Raw genomic sequence first — 18133 nt, forward strand, 5'->3', positions numbered from 1 at the left:
TTTGGCTATTAAATTGGCACTCGAGGAGTGGAGACATCTTTTAGAGGGGTCCCTGCATCCCATCATCATTTACACTGGCCATAAAAATGTATCGTATCTCAAGACTGCCCAGCGAATTTCATTTTCGTCCAGCTGACAAGAACGTCACGTTCCACCGATGTTTCTGAATCTGAAGCCCCTCCACAGCACATCATACCTCCTGAGTGTCTCATCTCCTCCACTCCTACCACTCTTGTGCAAGTTCCTCCAGGGAAGACTTTTGTACCTCCACGCCTTCGCCTCAAGATTCTTAAATGGGGTCACTCTTCTCTTTTGGCCGTACATGCTGGTGTCAAGAAGTCGGTGCAGTTGATTTCCAGACACTATCGGTGGCCCTCCTTGGAGAAGGATGTGACTGATTTTGCTCGGGCTTGAACTACCTGTGCCCGTGACAAGACTCCACGCCAGAAGCCAGCAGGTCCCCTCCTTCCTTTACCTGTACCTGAACAGCCATGGTCCCATATTGCTATGGACTTCATCACCGATCTGCCACCGTCCCGCAATAATACAGTCATCTGGGTGGTCGTTGACCGTTTTTATAAAATGGCTCATTTTGTTCCTCTGCTGGGTCTTCCTTCTGCGCCACAATTGGCAAAACTATTTTTTCTTCATATTTTTCGCTTCCACGGGCTTCCCACGCACATCGTCTCAGACAGAGGCGTCCAGTTTGTTTCTAAAATTTGGAGGGCACTCTGCAGTCAATTAAAAATCAAACTAAATTTTTCTTCTGCTTACCACCCTCAATCCAACGGTCAAGTGGAAAGAGTAAATCAGATACTTGGTGACTACCTGCAACATTTTGTCTCCTCTCGCCAAGATGATTGGGTGGACCTCCTGCCCTGGGCTGAATTTTGGTACAATTTTAAAAACTCTGAGTCTTCTTCCAAGTCCCCATTTTTTGTGGTGTACGGCCGTCACCCGCTTCCCCCCTCCCCATCCCCACTTCCTCTGGGGTTCCTGCTGTGGATGAATTGACGCAAGATTTTTCTTCCATTTGGCGTGAGACTCAAAAGTGGCTTCTACTGGCCTCATCTCGAATAAAGGGGCATGCTGATAAAAAGAGAAGGGTTCCTCCGGTATTTTCCCCTGGTGACAAGGTATGGCTTTCTGCTAAGTACATTCGATTCTGTGTACCCAGTTACAAGTTGGGCCCCCGATTTTTAGGCCCTTTCAAAGTCAAAAAACAAATCAACCCTGTCTCTTACCAACTTCATCTGCCCTCCTCTCTCCATATTCCTAACTCTTTCCATGTCTCTCTACTCAAACCTGTTGTTCTTATCCTCTATTCTCCCAAAGTCACTCTTCCTGCTCCTGTCTCTGGATCCTCTGATTTCTTCTCTGTGAAAGAGATCCTCGCTTCCAGGGTTGTCCGAGGTAAAAGATTTTTTTCTTGTTGATTGGGAAAATTGTGGCCCCTAAGAGAGGTCTTGGGAACCCGAGATCAATATCCTTGACAAGGAACTCATTCGTAAATTTCTGGGTTCCAAAAAGAAGGGGAGACCCAAGGGGGGGGGGTACTGTATAGACATGTGCAATTCGTTTCGTAACGAACATGGAACGAAACAAATTTTCCCGTTTTCGGATGTTCGTTATGAAAAGAATGCACGAAAAAAAAATCACAAAATCCCGAAATAGAATACGAATACGAATATACAGTTAATGAATGCATTCGTTAACTAACGCATAACGAATATGCGTGTTAACGAACAACGAATGCATTCGTTATCAGTATACCGAATGTCGGGGCCATGCATCAACTGCTATCCGGCAGCGGATAATGCTTAAGCTGCTGCCGGATAGCAGTAGAAGCAGCCCGGGCAGGTTCACTCACCTTTCCGCGCTGCTCCGGGCCTTCCTCCGGTGGGTCCTGGGCTGGTCCGGGGCCTTCATATGGGTCTCCCTCTGACGTCCCTCTGCCGCCGTGCACGCCGTCCCGTCATCCAATAGCAACGGCGTGCGGCAACTACGTGATGACGTCGCTACGGAGGCCCAGTAAGGCCTTGCGGCAGACAACGGAGGACCGGAGAAGACCAATAGAGCCCAGCAGAGCCCAGCAGAGTACCGAAGAGGACTAGGAGAGCCCAGCGGAGGCCCAGGGACACCATCTGGAGCAGCGGGGACAGGTGAGTAGGACTTTACTTTTTTACATTGCACGAATCCCTAAACATATGAATTACCATCGTATGTTGAGGGATCACTAGACATGTGCAGAACCAAAAATCTGAATTAACGAATGCATTTGTTGTTTTTAACGAATGCATCCGTTTTTTAAACGAATGCATCCGAAAACGAAAAAAAAATTAGCGGATGCATCCGAAAACCGAATATGACGAATGCACAGCATTCCGAATATTCACAGAACCGAACATTTTTAAAAAACGAAAACGAACAAAACGAGAAAAAAAAAACTAAATTTTTGGTTCTGCACATGTCTAGTACTGTAACGTCAAGCGCTCCGGGTCCTACTGCTTCCCCGGAGCGCTCGCGGCATTACTCTGCTTGCAGCGCTCCAGTCGGTGCTGCTGACCAAGAGCGCTGCTACCCTGTCACCGGAGGGCATGCGATCCACGGGACGGGATGTGCCCGCTCACGGATCGCATCCCATGTCTCTTCTCACCTGCCCCGTCCTTCCTCTGTCCCGTCCCGGCGTGCGCGGCCCCGCTCTCTTGGGCGCGCGTGCACCGGCTCTCTGAAATTTAAAGGGCCAGTGCACCACTAAATGGTGCCTGGCCCAATCAAGTCCAATCACTGTTTTCCCTATAAAACATCACTTCCCCTTCCTGTCCCTCCCGGATCTTGTTGCCTAGTGCCTAGTGAAAGCGTTCCAGTGTGTCCTTTGCCTGTGTTTCCATAATCTTTGCTGTTGACCCCGACTACTAACCTTGCCGCCTGCCCTGACCTTTCTGCTACGTCTGACCTTGCCTTGTCCTTTTGTACTGCGCCATCTCAGCCGCCAGAGAGGTTGAGTCGCTACCGGGTGGAACGACCTGGGGGTTACCTGCCGCAGCAAGTCCATCTCGCTTTGAGGCGGGCTCTGGTGAATACCAATAACCCCTTAGACTCTGTTCCCCTGGAACGGCCCACGCCATCACCTCTCTGGCACAGAGGATCCACTTCCAGTGTTCTCACCCTCGAACGCCAGCCCGGATCCTGACACTAGTCTTTCGTTTCTCGGCTACATCGTCTCTCATCAAGGCCTGCAGATGGATCCAGAAAAATTGTCTGCAGTATTAAATTGGCCTCGTCCTTCTAGTCTATTCAACGCTTTCTGGGATTCGCTAATTATTACCGTCAATTCATTCCTCGTTTCTCTTCCTTGGTTGCTCCAATCGTGGCTCTCACTAAAAAATGCACTAATTCCAAATCTTGGTCTCCTGAGGCCGAACAGGCCTTCTACCATCTCAAGTCTGCCTTTGCCTCTGCTCCCATGCTAGACCTGATCCGGAGAAGCCTTTTGCCTTGGAGGTTGATGCCTCATCAGTTGGAGCCGATGCTGTTCTTACTCAGAAAAACGCCAAGGGCAAAACTGTATCTTGTGGATTATTTTCTAAGACTTTCTCACCTGCTGAGAGGAACTACTCCACCATAGATCGAGAACTCCTTGCTATCAAACTTGCCTTGGAAGAATGGCGACATCTATTGGAAGGGTCTTCTAATCCGGTTAGCATCTACTCAGACCATAAGAATCTTTTGTACCTTCAGTCTGCTCAGCGTTTGAATCCCCGCCAGGCTAGGTGGTCTTTGTTCTTTTCTAGATTCAATTTCTTCATCCACTTCCATCCAGCCAGCAAGAACACTAGAGCTGGTGCTCTCTCCAGGTCCTCTGACATCGTAGGTTTGGACTCCTCACCAAGCCATATTATTCCTCCAGATCGCTTGATTTCCGCTGCTCCTGACGATATTCAACAAGTTCCTCCAGGAAAAAATGTTGTGCCTGCCAGATTGAGATGCAAGGTTCTGAAATGTGGTCATTCTTCTTTGTTGGCAGGTCATCCTGGAGTACGTAAGACTTTACTTCTGATCTCTCTGCGTTACTGGTGGCCGCAACAAGAACGAGATGTCTCCGATTTTGTTAGTTGTTGTATCACTTGTGCCAGAGACAAGACTCCTCGACCGAAACCTGCTGGACTCTTACAGCCTTTGCCCATTCCAGAGACACCCTGGTCCCATATCACTATGGATGTTATCACTGATCTGCCACCATCCCATAACAACTCGGTCATTTGGGTCGTGGTTGATCAGTTCTACAAGATGGCTCATTTCATCCCTCTACCTGGTCTCCCATCTGCTCCACAGCTGACAAAGTACTTTTTGCTACATATCTTCTGTCTACATGGTCGTCCACTACATATCGTTTCGGACTGCAGAGTTTAGTTTGTTTCTAAGTTCTGGAGAGCTCTCTGTACCCGTCTAGACATCAAATTGGACTTCTCAGCCTACCACCCTCAGTCTAACGGACAAGTGGAGAGGGTTAATTAAATTCTGGAGACTTACAGCCGGCATCATCTGCCACACAGGTTATGTGGATCCACTTCCTCCGTTGTTCCTGTCTTCCTAACCATGAGTGTTACACCCCATAGCAAACCTTTCCTGCTCTGGACAGTTCCTGACATGGAAAAAAACTACTAGGCACCTCCTGAATCTTCTAACTTCACATATGCATATGGTATAGACATGCCACATATGTAATTTGCTTTCTCTCAGACACGGAGTCCCATATTGAATGCTATATTTGCTCTACCAATAAAGGGTTGTCCATTTCAGACAATACATTTTTCTAAGAAAGGTCTCATAACATTAAGCTGTTCACATTGTCTCCTGTTGTTGGGGCAATTGGAGGTCAGTTATAATCCGTGGGAAAACCGAGCAGCAAGATACCTTTATGAATATACAATGTTATTAATATATGAATTTTCCTCTCCACAAGGGCTGCATGATAACTGAGGCGTTATGTAAAGTCTGCCCTGACCAGGAACATACATCTCACAATTATTGTAAATAAAGTGTATTGAAAAGGTGAATTGAAAAGAATGTACTTCTAGGATGTGCTTACAGAGTACAGTCTGTAAAGTGCAATTCCATGTGTCTTTATCTGAAACCTCTGACCTTGCAAGCTGCAGACAATAAGACTGTATTCATTTACCAGTTGCAAATCCATAGAAACATCTTAGTATTTTTACTGTAACATTGCTATCTAGTGGTTATTTAAGAAATTACATGGAATAAGCAAATTACATATTTTTAAAGTAGATCAATCAGGTCATCTATGATACCTTAAAGGGTTATTCTAAAGGAGATTTATCAAAACCTGTCCAGAGGAAAAGTTGATGAGTTGCCCATAGCAACCAATCAGATTCCTTCTTTCATTTTTAACAAGGCCTCTGAAAAATTAAAGGGGTACTCCGGTGCTTACACATCTTATCCCCTATCCAAAGGATAGGGGATAAGATCCCTGATCGCGGGAGTCCCGCCGCTGGGGACCCCCGTGATCTTGCACTCGGCACCCCGTTTGTAATCAGTCCCCGTTTGTAATCAGTCCCACGGCCGGCGGCGTGTGACGTCACGCCTCCTCCCCCGTATGACGTCATGCTCCGCCCCTCAATGCAAGCCTACGGGAGGGGGTGTGATAGCTTCCACGCCCCCTCCCATAGGCTTGCATTGAGGGGCGGAGCGTGATGTCACACGGGGGCGGAGGCGTGACGTCAAACGCCGCCGGCTGTGTGGTCGCCGGTAATCAGACCCCGAGCGAACATGCTCCGGGGACTGATTACAAACGGGGTGCCGCGTGCAAGATCTCGGGGGTCCCCAGCAGCGGGACTCCCGCGATCAGGCATCTTATCCCCTATCCTTTGGATAGGGCATAAGATGTGTAAGCACCGGAGTACCCCTTTAAAGAAGCGATCTGATTGGTTGCTATGGGCAACTCAGCAACTTTTCCTCTGGACAGGTTTTGATAAATCTCCCTTTTATAACTTGTAAAATATTGAGTAACCTCTACAAGCAGCCGACGGCCTCTGATGGCCTCATTGTGAAGATTTACCCATATACAGCAAGTATAAATCATATTATCCACAACACATAAAAACATCCCATCCACTGAGGGTCCCCATATTAATTGAGAGATCATTAAATACAATTTGATAAATAAATCAATAACTAAATACATCAATCAATAACTAAATCTAGATAATATACAGCACATATCAGAAGAATTACATTACTGCTTAAGTATTGCTGTGTAATTAAGTAATCCGTCCATCTCCCATAAATAAAATACTTCAGAATAGAAGATATATCAAAAGCAGGAATTAACATTTTGAAGTGATATCCTTTACCTGCACATTGACACTTAGAATTAGATATACCCTGTACAGTGTTTCACTCACCCATCCATGTACTCAATGCCTGATATGGAACAATATTCTCCAGCGATAGTCTGATAACAACAGAATTTTGGTGCAATATGTACTACAATGAAGTATATTACAGTTTATAAAGGGGGAAATGAATCATTTTGGGGGTACATTATATTACAATTTATATATGGGGCATGTTGTAATTATGAGGGCACAGTATATTGCAGTTTACACAGAGGCATTGCACATTACGGTTTTTACAGTCAGCACAGTGTAATTCTGGGGGCTAAGTAAATAAAATTTTATATATTTAGAGCACGGTATATTACAGTTTATCGAGAAGGCACATGATATTTTGCGGGGCACAGTGAATTACATTTTATACAGGGGCACAGTGTAATTCTGGGGGCTTTGTGTATACAGCTTATACAGGGATGGGATACGTTGGACAAACTGTGAGACCTATAAAAATGAGAATTAATGAGCACAAAAGCGCTATTCGCACATATAAAAAAGAAAAGAATTTCAGGAAGGAACACAGGAACAAAAGAAAAATATGAAACCAGCGTAGCGAGGCATTTTTTGAAAAACTACATAATGTGAACAAGTTAAGATGGTAGATATTGGAAAATATTGAAGGGCAGAATAAGGAAGAAATTAAGACAAAGCTTCTAAGAAGTGAGGTACGCCGGATCCAGAAATTGTGTACGATGCAGCCCCATGGGATTAATGAGAGTTGTAATTTCAATGTATTTTTATGAAATATTATTTCTATAGAAATATTACTGCTTCTATCATAATCCATATACATTGTTTTACTCTTTCACCGAAGGTGATAGAAGCAGTACAGTTTATACAGGGAACACTTTGTAATTCTGGAAGTACAGTATATTACAATTTGTAGAGGGGACATTGTGTGTAACACTCACGTTTCAGAAGACAGGAACCCTGGTGGATGTGGATCCGCTGGACCTGTGTGGCAGATGAATTAGACCGTACCGGTGAGCAGAGTCTAAGGTGCCGCTGGTTTTCACTACAGCCTGACGCAAAGCGAGATGGACTTGTTGCAGCAGGCGGAACCAAGTTCGCTACCCCACAGGGGACTGAGGATATGTGAGGCACAGGAGGGATAAGACAGCTCGTAGTCAGGATAGCAGAAGGTCAGGGATGGCGGCACAGTAGCATAGTCAGGAACGTAGCAAATGGTCAGTAGGCAGGCGGCAAGGAGCATGGTCAGGTCACAGAACAAAGGATCAGATACATGGCAAGGCAATAACAGGAATGCTTTCTCTCAGGCTCCAGGCAACAAAGAACCGGCAGGGAGGGTGGAGGAATTTATCAATGAGCCACAGGTGAATTACACTAATGAGCACACTGGCCCTTTAAATCTTAAAGCTCCGGAACACGCGCACACCCTAGGGGGCGGGGACAGGCGTGCCAGAGCAGAGCGGCAGAGGCGAGGGAAGGAAAAGCACCAGGAGAGTGACAGACTGGGGCTCGCATGCAAGCGCATCCTGCGATGCGAGTCCCAGCCTCACCGGCAGCAGAAAGGTAACGGGACCATGCGCTCACGGCCAACGTGTGTGGCCGGAGCGCATAACGTAACATTGTTTAATTATAGAGGCACAGTATAGTGCAGTTTATACAGATGCAATTTTTTATTCATTGGCAAAGTATATTACAGTTTCTATAGGGGCTATGTGTTATGTTATAGGCTAGTCACTTCTTGACACGTTTGGTTGTGTTTTGTGATGGAACGTTAACCTAGAATGGGGCTTGTGAAATGTGCCGAAAGAAAATCTTGAGCATCGGCCTTGGGCATCCCAGTTTGGAATACCTGGAAATTCCACAACAGGGCATCAGCAGCGGTATCAACATGTTGTTTGAGCTGCCCCATTTTATCCAAAGTAGGGGGGGAGGAATGTGACTAAATATGAGTGTTTTAGATGTACTTGGCGTAGTATACCGCCATATATTGGGGCACAGCTGTATGTGCTGATGGCTAACAGACTACCCAACCAGAGCTTTTTATCTGTGATAATGTCTACTGAGTAACTTTGTATGTATGCTAGCCCAGTTAGTTAGTGAAATTGTATGAGCGCTGTTGTTGCTTTGGTTGAAATATGATCTATGGTAGCCATAAAAGGAACCCTACATACATATAGCCCAAAGTCCACTAGTTTGAAAAGGTATTGATTTACCTCATCTCTCCTATACAGACTAGCAGAACATATGATGTCCCTGTATAAGCTGAAAGTCATAACAAATCCAGGGATATTGAGCTTAATGTTAAATCTATGATCTTTGACTTCCATAATTACTGAGGTTAACAAACACCTCGTGTGAAGTTATGAAGTGACACTAGATCAATGTCTCTATCTTCAAATATGCCTTTTGAACCCCCCTTTTCCCGGGGATGGAAGTGTGCAGGGTGTTACGGGACTCCATAGATTCCAATTTATATTGCATGTCATGTACTGTGTTTAAACTTTACAGATATGAGTGACCCTGACCAGGGCACATTCTGGGGAATGAGCGGTGAAATGATGCTGGGAAAGTGGTGGTGCTCCAAATAAATTAAGAGTGCAGAAAATACTAACATTTGATGATGTGAAGTACCCGATGAACTCAAATCTCTGAAGACTGGATATGCCGCATATGCATGAAATGCCTTTATCCAAATTGTTAAACGTTGCTACTTAACCTATGGAAGACATTAGGGCTCATTCACACTATGTATCTTTTAAGCAGAATTCCATTCCAGAATTCTGCTTGGAAAATACTGTGCAGCAGACTTTAGCTGTTAGCCGGCAAGTCACACAGAGCTTCAGCCAATCACTGGCCGAGGCGGGACATTGCTGCGGCCGGTGATAGGCTGAAGCTCCGTGTGACGTGCCGGGCTAACAGGAAGTAAGAAGAATACAGCCCAGGGACCGAACACCTGTACCGGAGCTCCGGAGGCTCGTTGGCAGGTAAGAGAAAGTGTGTTTTCTTTTATTTTGCAGCCCAAACGGGATAAAATGATTAAAGTGTGCACCGGAGTACTCCTTTAATTCTTCTCAATGTGATTCTGCTGCACCATTCACACTTCATTGTGATTCTGCTTGAAAAATTCTGACCCAAGACTCCAACGAAGAAAGAACATGTTCATTACTTTGTCGGATTCAGCTCTGAAGCTCATCTATTGAGCCGATGCATTTCCAAGTGGCCCTAGTGCTGGCTTGTTTTGCCTGCACCTGCTACAGATGAAATCTCAACTCAGAATTTATCCACAGATTCCTTAGTGTAAATCAGCCCTTATACAGAATGTTCTGTTAACATATGACATTGGCCGGAGTATGCACATGAAGCTTCGAGTGCCACCGTAGGCATATCTTCGAACTTACATGTGCACAAACTATGTGATAGAACAAACATGATGAGATATGTCTAATAGGGGTACAGTAAATTACAAGTTTATTCAGGTATGCACAGTGTAATTCTTGGTGTATGGTAAATTATAGTTTTCATAGGTGACACAGTATAATTCTGGGGGCATAGCATATTATATTTCATACAGAGTGAAGGAACAGTGTAGTTTTGGGGGCAACGTAGATTACAGTTTATTCGTGGGCACAGTGTAATTCTGGAGCAAAGAATATTACAGATCATGCAGCAAGCCAAACTTCCTGCTCTGATTCTTTTATAAATGGCTAATGTGTACGTCAATACTAACATATTTACTCAATAAAAGGACTTAAACGGACTAAAACGTTCTTGATAAATAGAAGACTTAGACTGATAGAACATAGCATATATTAATATAATTAAAAATGTATACATTTAAAAAAAATAAATGATACAATCATGGGTGTCCGCAGAAACTCTTCCAAGAGGATGGGGGGCTTAATTTTTATGTCATCCATGCTCCGCCTCTTTTTGACAGTGTCATGAAGTATATATAGAAGCATAGTTAATATCACATAATGCACAGGCATGAAGACCCTAATGCAAACGCTTGATAGAAACATCAAGGTGCCTTTTTCCGATTTGAGTGTTGCAGTTTCTGGTATGTTTTTACATTATAGGTAATGAATGCCCCATAGTTATCATACACACTTGATCATATATTTATACATAACATGGTGCATAAATTAGCATTAACATAAAGAACATATTAGAAACTGAAACACTTAAATTAGGAAAGTGTTACCTGTAACTGTCCCTGTGTGTAGCCTACCTCACTCACTGACATCACCTGCGCAGCGAGAGAGTCAGCTCCAGCTTTTACATGAGTCTGCACTGTAGACTGTAGCCTGTTTACAATTCTTTGTGGATCTATCATTGAGTCGCAAACAAACAATTTTACAAGCATCCTTGGGAAAGGAAGAAGGGGGCATAACCCCAAAGACACACACACAATGATGTAAGTGACCGGCACTGCCAACACCTGCACAAGTTGTGCTGACCATAATTCTTTGCTCTAGCATAGAAACAGGATGATCTGTTGCGAGATGAGAACAGTTGCATATAGTGGAGCAGCAGAAAAAAAAACATTTTAATGACCATTTTTTGACAGTTAATATATGGGAGTGTTAATTGTTGTATCTCAGCATAGACAAGGGCTTATAGGGCTGTATTCTGCCTAGTAATTGGTTTCCAATTTTAGGGTCAAGAGAAAACCGTAGCACTAAAACGAGAATTTCTAAGCAGTATTACTGAAAATGCACAGATAGGGTTAAGTTTCTCACTGAATATATAGAGCATTGTGTCAGTGGCAAAGAACACCATGCGTCCCACACTTTAGTAAATTTCTTCGGGAACTTCCTATTTTTGTACATAAATTGAGAAAATTTCAACTAATGCATTAACCAATTTCCTCCAACTATTCAGGGTGGGAAAGCGCGTGTCCATCCAATGAAGGTCAATAGTCTTTTTTACTAAAAAAACAACACCTCTCATATAAAAAAAATTAGTGTGATGTGGCCAAGTTTCCTCCAACAGTACACCAAAAAATACCAATAAGTCTAAAGGGGTAGAGGGGGGCCTTAAGCGTTCATAATAATTGGACCACTTCACCCCAAAAGAATAACTTATAGGGACAAGCCCAAATCAAGTGCCAAAAGTCAGTCCTAGGGGCATGACAGTGGTGGCAGTGGTCAGAGGATGAGCAGCCAATCCAAAATAGATGTGTAGGTGTAATGTATCTATAATGGATCATATAAAGATGGATATGTTTATTATTAGCTGTTGAAGACCCTGCTAAATGAAAGATTAAATCTCATCCATGTTATCCAACATCAAAGCAAGAATATATAAGTCTCAGCTGAAAGGGGAGATTGGGCAATTTTGGTGTGAATGAGATAAGGGTAGAGGATGGACACAAGCCCCCTGGGCAATTGGATTTCAATACTTCAATCCATGGATAGGCATAGATGGACAGTTTCACTATGGGCATGTCGCAAGTGTAGATAACAATAAAAGGCATTTCTGTGGACAGCATGGTCCATCTGGTGCTGGGTGAAGGACTTAAATACATTATCTAAATAAACATTCTCTAGAGACACAAGCCCCAGGGCTATCCAGAATTGTGGATCCAGGGGTTAGGATATATGAGTGAAAGATGAATTACGCCACTGTGTTATGTGGTACATCAACAAAAGCATACCCCTTTAGTCCTCTTCCATACCAAAGTGGCTAGCTAATGGAGTGGTAGGAGGATCCTCCCACCCACTGATGAGCCATCTAATAGAGGATGGAGGGAAGGGGCACAACAAACATAGGCCAAATGATTTTAGAATCCCCAGGTCCTAAATGTATTTCTAACATATGGAAGCAAAGGTAATACATTACAAGCTAAATTCCTGGCAGAGTCATGATTCACATATATCCCCAAGTACTTGAACACAGTGATCACCAGTAAACCACTCCACACAGGAGACCAGTCCCCTTGACTTAGGGCATGACTACAGATTTGGACCAATTGATCCTTAGTCCAGAGTAAGTCACAAAGTTGTCTACAAGGGCAATGTCACGGGGGAAAGTAGATACCGTCCGAGACATGAACAGCACCATCATATATGGTACAGTTCATGTCTATTATACATGATCACTGTATAATCCTATCCTCCCGATGCCACTCCACTGCCACTGAGAAAAGAAGCGAAGACAGGGGTCACCCATGGCTTACGCCTTTCCCAAGGGAGACCAATGAGGAGCAGACACAATTGACTGCCTCTTGCGCTCTAGTATTAAAGAGGTATTCCAGTTGAAAACAATTTTTTTCATATCAACTGGCTCCAGAAAGTTAAACAGATTTGTAAATTGCTTCTATTAAAAAATCTTAATCCTTCCAGCGCTCACACCATCTCCGCTACTTGACATCCCAGTTGTGAACCACTGGGCAGTATTACCTAGCAGACAGGCAAGTGTGACACCAGATACTAGCCTCTACACCAGCGTGGTAATCCTCCTCTCAACTGCTAGTTGCGCATCGCATTCGGACAGCAGGTAACATCAGCCAGCAGGCCAGGTGCAAACCCAGGCCAACCAGCGAGCAAGCTTCAATTTCTCTGCATTCTTCTATGAATTACTATAAACTGTTACATTTCTGGCATATTTTATCAGTACTAATACGAGTGTAATTATCAAGGACTTTATCTTGGACGCAAACACTTCCCAACGCTCTAAGAGTTATATACGGGACTTTGCAAATCATTTTATTCCTATAGGTGACAGAAACCCTTCTTCTCCACGGAAGGTTTCTGTCCTCCCTAAGCTCGCCTTATATTTTATTATTCCAGTCTTGTCACACTATATTTGATTTAGGTATTTTAACATTTTATATTAGTGTGCTGACCCTGTAGAAAGGGCCCTGCTCAGGGTTCAGGTCAACATTATTTCATTAATTTACCTTTTATAATAAAACACAATCTTGAGAAACCAGCTACATCTTAGCCCTTCTTCATCCTACATATGTATCTATATTTTTTTTTATATAAATACCTATAGACTGTATACATGTATACTTTTATAATTGAGCTATCTGTTCCTTGTGGTCTGAAAACTTACTCATTTCTATCCATTATCTAACAAGTACTTGCTAAACTATATTTTGCTCCTTTGTAGTTCAGGTATCAGGACACCCCATCTCTGACAGTTCTCCGCTTACAGTCTGCTTCCTACGGGGGGCCGGACCTGTAGACGTGGCATCACAGTGCCGCACTGCCAATCACTGGCCACAGCTGTGTCCCGCCTCGGCCAGTGATTGGTAAGTGGCACTGTCAGTTCCCCTAAACATTATCTGCAACATCGTATGGCCATTGTTTAGAGCAAAGGGGTATGGTTTCGGCTGCATGTTGGAACATGGCCTTCTGGTTTTCTCTCACAGTGTAGTTTTGCTTTGAGGTTTTGAAGCCAAAACCAGAGGTGGAGCATTATGTATTAGCTAAAATAAAGAAAAGGTGCTACTTCAAATCGTTTTTTTATTCGATTCCACGCGTGAAGTGGATTTAAAATAAGAGTAGAAGAAGGATCTATTCTTTATATTACCTAATTCATTATCCTCCCCTATTCAATCACTTTGTATGTGATTTTTTTTCTCTAATTTTATTAGCAAGATGCTAATATTGTACAAGTGTTCCCTTTATAATTTTTTCTGTTTTGGTTACAGTCCTGTTGTACAAAAATGTGCAAAAACTGCCCTTAATAGACAGCGCTTTAAAGAATTTACCCCCATAAGGTTATTTTAGTACATACTTCCCAGACAGTAATGGACATGCTTAGGAAGGATCCGTGCTTGTCTTTGGGCTAATTGGCTATGTTGTGAGATTACTATAATGCAATGGCTATCTTTTTGTGAACTGGCTATTTCCTGTTGGAGTTCGATCCCTAAATTACAAGTCCCATGATTCTTTGTTTGTAAGTGTGAGGTCACTTTTCTCCCTCCAACACATCAGCCACCCCACCCATTGAAACACACTTGTGATCTTTCCATACAATAGACCAGTGTTTTATGACCAGGAGGCCTCCAGCTGTTTTAAAACTACAATTCTTTCAGAATGATCTCCCTTCCACCCACCATTTGCTCCACGTATTGAAGCAAAGACAGGCTCTCTCTGAACCCCAGAGTAGTTGTCATGTCATGTCTCGGATTGCACTGCAACCTAGAAAAATCTGAGACAACAGTCACTTTGTATGCTGTTAAAAATAAACATTGGGGGCAAAAATCACAGAAGAATTGCGAGACCACTATGAAACACAGGTACAGACACTATATTATGAACTACACTAATTTTACAGCCCCTGTAGTATAGTTACATAATAAAAAAATAAACCTGAAATACCCCTTTAATCTTAACATATAAAATATTCCAGCTGGGATCATGCAGACACTGCACTTGAACTCCATATGACATGTCCACAATAAATTCCAGAAATGCATATTTGTTATTTCATGAAACAAAACAGAGAATAGTATGAAAAGCATGTTAAGTATTTATTCATGAATGTTGTGAAATACAAACACAGACTTTTTTATGGCAGAGTAACATCCTCCAACTTATTTGTCACAAAACAAGTTTATAATGGAATACACAAAAATAATTATCTGGACTGGGCATGGACATGTGACATATGACCAAGGCATGATCATTCGGCAAACAATATGCCTCCTGATTCTCCCACATTCAAGGAAAAATATTAGCATATGCGTATATTACAATTAGGTAATATAGTTACATAAGTCCCAGGTTTATAGACTAACAATGTAAGGAAATAACAATGTAACCATGCAAGGAAGTATAAAAAATTTTAGTTATCGATTTTGTGTAGACTGCACCAGATTTGTTAAAAAGTGGCACAGTACACATTTTAAAAATGTTTTGCCTTGTTTGCACCATGTGCATTTTTAAAAGGGACATGACTGTCCTTAACCCCTTAAGGACTGAGCCCTTTTTTGCAATTCTGACCACTGTCACTTTATGCATGAATAACTCTGGGATGCTTTAACCGATTATTCTGATTCCGAGATAGTTTTTTCGTGACATATTCTACTTTAACATAGCAGTAAAATGTTGTCGTTACTTGCATCCTTTCTTGATGAAAAATCTAAAAATGTAATGAAAATTTTGAAAATTTTGCATTTTTCTAACTTTGAAATTCTCTGCTTGTAAGGAAAATGGATATTCCAAATACATTTTATATTGATTCACAAATACAATATGTCTACTTTATGTTGGCATCATAAAATTGACCTATTTTTACTTTTTGAAGACATTAGAGGGCTTCAAAGTATAGCAGCAATTTTAAAAATTTTCATGAAAAGTTCAAAATCGTAATTTTTCAGGGACCAGTTAAGTTTGAACTGGATTTGAAGGGCCTTTCTGTGAGAAATACCCCATACATAACCCCATTATAGAAACTGCCCCCCTCAAAGTTTTCAAAATGACATTCAAAAAGTGTGTTAACCCTTTAGGTTAAGAATTGCAGCAAAGTGGAGGAGAAAAATCTAAATCTGCATTTTTTACACTAACATGTTCTTGTAACCCCATTTTTTCATTTTTAAAAGTGGTAAAAGAAGAAAAAGCCCTCCAAAATTTGAAGCCCAATTTCTCTCGAGTGCGTAAATACCTCATATGTTGACATAAAGTGCTCTGTGGGCTCACAACATGGCTCAAGAGGGAAAGAGCAACTTTAGGATTTTTTAAAAGAAATGCTGTCATGGTTTTTGGGGGCCATGTTGCATTTAGGAAGCCCCCATGGTGTCAGAACAGCAAATAAAAACCCACATGGCATACTATTTTGGAAACTACACCCCTCAAGGAACGTAACAAGGGGTATAGTGCCCACAGGTGTTTGACGACTTTGCTTTGAAGTTGGATGTAAAAATGGAAAATTTGATTTTTAACACTAAAATGATGGTGTTACCTCAAATTTTTATTTTTCAAAAGGGATAATAGGATAAAATGGACCCCAAAATTTGAAGCCCAATTTCTCCTGATTAAGAAAAGGCCCCATATGTGAACGTTAAGTGCTATGCTGGCACACTACAATGCTCAGAAGAGAAGGAGCAAAATTTGGCTTTTTGAAATAGAATTTTGCTGAAATGGTTTTTGGGGGGCATGTTGCATTTAGAAAGTCCCCAGGGTGCCATAACAGCAAAAATCCCCCCACATGGCTACTATTTTGGAAACAAAACCCCTCAAGGAACGTAACAAGGGTTATAGTGAACCTTAACACGTCACAGGTGTTTGACGACTTTGCGTTGAAGTTGGACGTGAAAATGGAAAATTAGATTTTTAACACAAAAATTATGGTGTTACTCCAAATTTTTCATTTTCACATGGTGTAACAGGAGAAAATGGACCCCACAATTTGAAGCCCAATTTCTCCCGGTTAAGAAAGCATCCCATATGTGGATGTTAAGGGCTCTGCTGGCGCACTACAGGTCTCAGAACAGAAGGAGCGCCATTGGACTTTTGAAGATAGAATTTTGGTGGAATTGAAGTCGGGGGACATGTACATTTACAAACCTCCCATGATGCCAGAAGAATGGACCCCCCCCCCCCCCACATGTGACCCCATTTTGGAAACTACACCCCTCACATAATGTAATAAGGGGTGCAGTGAGCATTTACGCCCCACTGGCATTTGACAGATCTTTGGAGCAGTGGGCTGTGCAAATGAAAAATTACATCTGTCAGACCCCTGTGGGGCGTAAATGCTCACTGTACCCCTTATTACATTCCGTGAGGGGTGTAGCTTCCAAAATGGGGTCACATGTGGAGGAGCTCCACTGTCTTGGCACCATGGGGGCTTTGTAAATGTACATGGCCTTCAATTCCAGAAACATTCTCTCTCCAAAGGCCCAATGGTGGTCCTTCTCCTCTGAGCATTGTAGTTCACCCGCAGAGCACTTTACGTCCACACATGGGGCATTTATATACTCATAAAAATGGGGTTACAATTTTGGCGGGCTTTTTTCCTATTACCCCTTGTGAAAATGAAAAATTTGGGATAACACCAGCATTTTAGTGAAGAAAATAAAATTTTTCATTTTCACGTCCAAATTTAACGAACCTGTGAGGTGTTAAGGCTCCCTATACCCCTTGTTACATTCCGTGAGGGGTGTAGTTTCCAAAATGGGGTCACATGTGGGTATTTATTTTTTTGCGTTTATGTCAGAACCGCTGTAAAATCAGCCACCCCTGTGCAAATCACCAATTTAGGCCTCAAATGTACATAGTGCGCCTCCTCCTGAGCCTTGTTGTGCGTCCGCAGAGCATTTTACGCCCACATATGGGGTATTTCTGTTACAAATTTTTGGGGCTTTTTTTTCCTTTTAGCTCTTGTGAAAATAAAAAGTATGTTAGTGTAAAAAAAAAAGGGGTAAAAAGGAGAAAAAGCCCCCCAAAATTTTTAACACAATTTCGCCCTAAACTGTTTCCTTGAAATACGACAGGGCTTCGAAGTGAGGGAGCACCATGCGCGTTTGAGGACTAAAATAGGGATTGCATAGGGGTGGACATAGGGATATTCTGCGCCAGTGATTCCCAAACACGGTGCCTCCAGCTATTGCTAAACTCCCAGCATGCCTGGACAGTCAGTGGCTGTCCGGAAATTCTGGGAGTTGTTGTTTTGCAACAGCTGGAGGCTCCGTTTTGGAAACATTGCCGTACCATACGTTTTTCATTTTTACTGGGGGGGGGGGGGGGGGGGGACAGTGTAATGGGGTAATGGGGTGTATATGTAGTATTACA

At 42.8% G+C, this 18133-nt stretch overlaps 1 protein-coding gene across 2 annotated transcripts in view; it reads right to left on the reverse strand.

The window, feature by feature from the left end:
* LOC130362585 (sulfotransferase 6B1-like) overlaps positions 1-18133 on the reverse strand; it is a 121734-nt gene that overhangs the window by 96782 nt on the left and 6819 nt on the right. Inside the window, exon 1 of one of the 2 annotated variants that reach the window (XM_056567332.1) lies at positions 6426-6445. The exons of the other annotated variant lie outside the window; for it this stretch is intronic. The gene's annotated coding sequence lies outside the window, so the exon portion shown is untranslated. Of the gene's footprint in view, positions 1-6425; positions 6446-18133 lie in introns of those variants that run through there. 2 annotated transcript variants of the gene reach the window in all.

Source organism: Hyla sarda, chromosome 3 (genome assembly GCF_029499605.1).
Source record: "Hyla sarda isolate aHylSar1 chromosome 3, aHylSar1.hap1, whole genome shotgun sequence".
Classification (NCBI taxonomy): domain Eukaryota; kingdom Metazoa; phylum Chordata; class Amphibia; order Anura; family Hylidae; genus Hyla; species Hyla sarda.